The 5,000-nt window shown below is 53.8% G+C and overlaps 1 non-coding gene across 1 annotated transcript; it reads right to left on the reverse strand.

Annotated features, from left to right (window-relative positions):
* Positions 1 to 277: 277 nt before the first annotated feature.
* LOC126313469 (small subunit ribosomal RNA) lies at positions 278 to 2,170 on the reverse strand. The gene has a single exon (XR_007555159.1). It is a non-coding gene; the product is annotated as a small subunit ribosomal RNA (ribosomal RNA).
* Between the last annotated feature and the right edge of the window lie 2,830 nt (positions 2,171 to 5,000).

Here is a 5,000-nt window from a genome sequence, read left to right on the forward strand (position 1 = left end):
ATTTTTTTGTGTCCAACGGCCTCACAGCCGATGGGCGTCGTACGGCTCCACACCGGAGCGGACAGGCACTCGGGCGAACGTCATTCAAAACCGGCGCCAGGCGCCAGGTACCGCAGGCCAGCCGCTCCAGAGCTTCAGCGCTCGTACCACACAACAACAACACTTCCGCTAGTTTTGAGAGGCACGCGTGGTTCCGCACGCGGCGCACGGCCACTGCCGTACAGGTAGCGTGTTGCGCGACACGACACGCACATCGAAAGACATGCAGTCTAGTCGGTAATGATCCTTCCGCAGGTTCACCTACGGAAACCTTGTTACGACTTTTACTTCCTCTAAATGATCAAGTTTGGTCATCTTTCCGGTAGCATCGGCAACGACAGAGTCGATGCCGCGTACCAGTCCGAAGACCTCACTAAATCATTCAATCGGTAGTAGCGACGGGCGGTGTGTACAAAGGGCAGGGACGTAATCAACGCGAGCTTATGACTCGCGCTTACTGGGAATTCCTCGTTCATGGGGAACAATTGCAAGCCCCAATCCCTAGCACGAAGGAGGTTCAGCGGGTTACCCCGACCTTTCGGCCTAGGAAGACACGCTGATTCCTTCAGTGTAGCGCGCGTGCGGCCCAGAACATCTAAGGGCATCACAGACCTGTTATTGCTCAATCTCGTGCGGCTAGAAGCCGCCTGTCCCTCTAAGAAGAAAAGTAATCGCTGACAGCACGAAGGATGTCACGCGACTAGTTAGCAGGCTAGAGTCTCGTTCGTTATCGGAATTAACCAGACAAATCGCTCCACCAACTAAGAACGGCCATGCACCACCACCCACCGAATCAAGAAAGAGCTATCAATCTGTCAATCCTTCCGGTGTCCGGGCCTGGTGAGGTTTCCCGTGTTGAGTCAAATTAAGCCGCAGGCTCCACTCCTGGTGGTGCCCTTCCGTCAATTCCTTTAAGTTTCAGCTTTGCAACCATACTTCCCCCGGAACCCAAAAGCTTTGGTTTCCCGGAGGCTGCCCGCCGAGTCATCGGAGGAACTGCGGCGGATCGCTGGCTGGCATCGTTTATGGTTAGAACTAGGGCGGTATCTGATCGCCTTCGAACCTCTAACTTTCGTTCTTGATTAATGAAAACATACTTGGCAAATGCTTTCGCTTCTGTTCGTCTTGCGACGATCCAAGAATTTCACCTCTAACGTCGCAATACGAATGCCCCCGCCTGTCCCTATTAATCATTACCTCGGGTTCCGAAAACCAACAAAATAGAACCGAGGTCCTATTCCATTATTCCATGCACACAGTATTCAGGCGGGCTTGCCTGCTTTAAGCACTCTAATTTGTTCAAAGTAAACGTGCCGGCCCACCGAGACACTCAACAAAGAGCACCCTGGTAGGATTTAAACGGGGTCCGCCTCGGGACGCGAAAGCACCCCTTCGGCTCGCCCCACCGGCAGGACGTCCCACGATACATGCCAGTTAAACACCGACGGGCGGTGAACCAACAGCGTGGGACACAAATCCAACTACGAGCTTTTTAACCGCAACAACTTTAATATACGCTATTGGAGCTGGAATTACCGCGGCTGCTGGCACCAGACTTGCCCTCCAATAGATACTCGTTAAAGGATTTAAAGTGTACTCATTCCGATTACGGGGCCTCGGATGAGTCCCGTATCGTTATTTTTCGTCACTACCTCCCCGTGCCGGGAGTGGGTAATTTGCGCGCCTGCTGCCTTCCTTGGATGTGGTAGCCGTTTCTCAGGCTCCCTCTCCGGAATCGAACCCTGATTCCCCGTTACCCGTTACAACCATGGTAGGCGCAGAACCTACCATCGACAGTTGATAAGGCAGACATTTGAAAGATGCGTCGCCGGTACGAGGACCGTGCGATCAGCCCAAAGTTATTCAGAGTCACCAAGGCAAACGGACCAGACAAGCCAATCCGATTGGTTTTGATCTAATAAAAGCGTCCCTTCCATCTCTGGTCGGGACTCTGTTTGCATGTATTAGCTCTAGAATTACCACAGTTATCCAAGTAACGTGGGTACGATCTAAGGAACCATAACTGATTTAATGAGCCATTCGCGGTTTCACCTTAATGCGGCTTGTACTGAGACATGCATGGCTTAATCTTTGAGACAAGCATATGACTACTGGCAGGATCAACCAGGGAGCTGCGTCAACTAGAGCTGAGCAGCCGGCCGCCCGGGAGTGTGTCCCGGGGGCCCGCGCGAACACGCAAGCGTCCGCTCAATTATTCTGCAAACAGGAGGAGGCCGAGCTCCCCTGCACGATACACCTCGAAACCCTCTCAGGTCCCGGCGGCGCGCAGCGCCGTCCTAGGTACTTGGTCGGTTTCGAGAGAGGCGCAATCGCCCGGAGTTAGGCGAGTAGACGGTTTTAGTGCGCACACCCTTGCTCCCAACTGAGCTTGCCGCTGCCGACAGAGGCCCGGGAGCGTGCTGTCGTGGCATTGCCGGCGGGAGACAACACGTGCCACCTATGGTGACCGGCAGCTCCAACGCCAGCGCCACACAAGGGCAAAGCCCCACTTGGGTGCAGAAGCGAACTCTCCCAGCACAGCGCACGCGCCAACACGTCCGCACAACTGCGATACAAACCACCTGCGAGAACCGCTGGGGCGACCGAGCAGCAGACGGCGTCGCGGCGCCGAGTGCCAGGCGGCGGCGCATCCTCAACGCACACAGTCCTCAATCAGACCAGCACACTGCAGATGTCCACCGCGCTTCGCACCGGGCTCGGCTGAACCAACTTTGGCCGCCAGGCGCCGCGTGCAGGGTGCGCCGCAGCGTAGCTGCGCCGCCTGCCGGGCCCGTCTGCTGGCGCTCCTGCCACTCGGCGCCCCCCACCAGCCGGCTGTTGCGCGTGCGCCCACGCAGCGCGCGGCCAACACGCCGGGCGGCCCCCCATCACCGGCCGGGAACAGTCCCACCAAGCCACCGCCGCGTATCGCTTCATACCCACATGGGGCCTAGTCACGTGTGTGTATGTGGCGGGTACCGCTGAAACAACCGGTTAATAGCTGTACCGATCGTCGCCATCACAGATTCACCTCCAGCGTGAACAACCGCTTAACAATGGATTTCCAGTTCATTTGCGTATCTTGGGCAGTAAACGTAGATGTCCACCTACATTTGCGAATTCAACAATTCTTGCATGCCAGGATGTCATGTGTCACGACACGCTACATCAGACCACATACACACTGCGACATGTGCAGAAGAGAACACGTGGAAGGTGGCCCGCGCACGTATGCGATGTCCCTTCCGCGATCCACTGTCAACCGGCATCTGCGGCATGTCCCAGATATGGAACGCGGTCCACCAGGGTAGCACTTTGTGTGAGGCAATACGACAAAGTCGGAATACACGCGTCACTACATCAGACGGCTCACGCTGACCTGACCTGACTCACCGCACCACCACCCCCAGCGACCCAGGGTGACATACAATGCGTTCGTACGTTCCTCCCACACGCCTCTACGGCGTACCACAGTGCAACCTAGCTGTTATTGGGAGACGAGACAAGTAGCATCGAGCACAACATATGGAAATTGAGATTCGACACCGTTGGGCACAGCCAGCGTACGGTCACACGTATCACACTACTTCACTCTGTACGTAACGACCGATGATCGGTACAGCGTGTGGGTTACGCGTACGACATCAGCGGACAATGGACACAGACCATACCACGACGTACACTGAGGGCGTCGACATCTGAATGCAACTGAACAGCTGCGAGGCTCATTTAACACTCAAACGCCAGACCGACCAGCTTGAGAGGACAGAGACACAAAGAGGGGGACAGAGGGGGGGGGGGGCCGATATAGTCCTATTGCAGTACAATTGACAGTGGATAGCGGGAATATGTGGAAAGTAAGCAACACTCGCAAGACATCTACATGAGGATAACAACGACACCAGAGATTCCGAGCAGTGAACTATGTTAGGCAAAGGGACAACGTGGGTTAGGTTAAGGGACAACGTGGGTTAGGTTAAGGGACAACGTGGGTTAGGTTAAGGGACAACGTGGGTTAGGTTAAGGGACAACGTGGGTTAGGTTAAGGGACAACGTGGGTTAGGTTAAGGGACAACGTGGGTTAGGTTAAGGGACAACGTGGGTTAGGTTAAGGGACAACGTGGGTTAGGTTAAGGGACAACGTGGGTTAGGTTAAGGGACAACGTGGGTTAGGTTAAGGGACAACGTGGGTTAGGTTAAGGGACAACGTGGGTTAGGTTAAGGGACAACGTGGGTTAGGTTAAGGGACAACGTGGGTTAGGTTAAGGGACAACGTGGGTTAGGTTAAGGGACAACGTGGGTTAGGTTAAGGGACAACGTGGGTTAGGTTAAGGGACAACGTGGGTTAGGTTAAGGGACAACGTGGGTTAGGTTAAGGGACAATGTGGGTTAGGTTAAGGGACAACTTGAGTTAGGTTAAGGGACAACTTGAGTTAGGTTAAGGGACAACTTGAGTTAGGTTAAGGGACAACTTGAGTTAGGTTAAGGGACAACGTGGGTTAGGTTAAGGGACAACGTGGGTTAGGTTAAGGGACAACGTGGGTTAGGTTAAGGGACAACTTGAGTTAGGTTAAGCGATAATCTGGTACAGCCACAGTTAGGTTAAGCGATAATCTGGTACAGCCACAGTTAGGTTAAGCGATAATCTGGTACAGCCACAGTTAGGTTAAGCGATAATCTGGTACAGCCACAGTTAGGTTAAGCGATAATCTGGTACAGCCACAGTTAGGTTAAGCGATAACCTGGTACAGCCACAGTTAGGTTAAGCGATAATCTGGTACAGCCACAGTTAGGTTAAGCGATAATCTGGTACAGCCACAGTTAGGTTAAGCGATAATCTGGTACAGCCACAGTTAGGTTAAGCGATAATCTGGTACAGCCACAGTTAGGTTAAGCGATAATCTGGTACAACCACAGTTAGGTTAAGCGATAATCTGGTACAACCACAGTTAGGTTAAGCG

This window comes from Schistocerca gregaria, unplaced genomic scaffold, assembly GCF_023897955.1.
Source record: "Schistocerca gregaria isolate iqSchGreg1 unplaced genomic scaffold, iqSchGreg1.2 ptg000483l, whole genome shotgun sequence".
In the NCBI taxonomy this organism is placed as follows: Eukaryota; Metazoa; Arthropoda; class Insecta; order Orthoptera; family Acrididae; genus Schistocerca; species Schistocerca gregaria.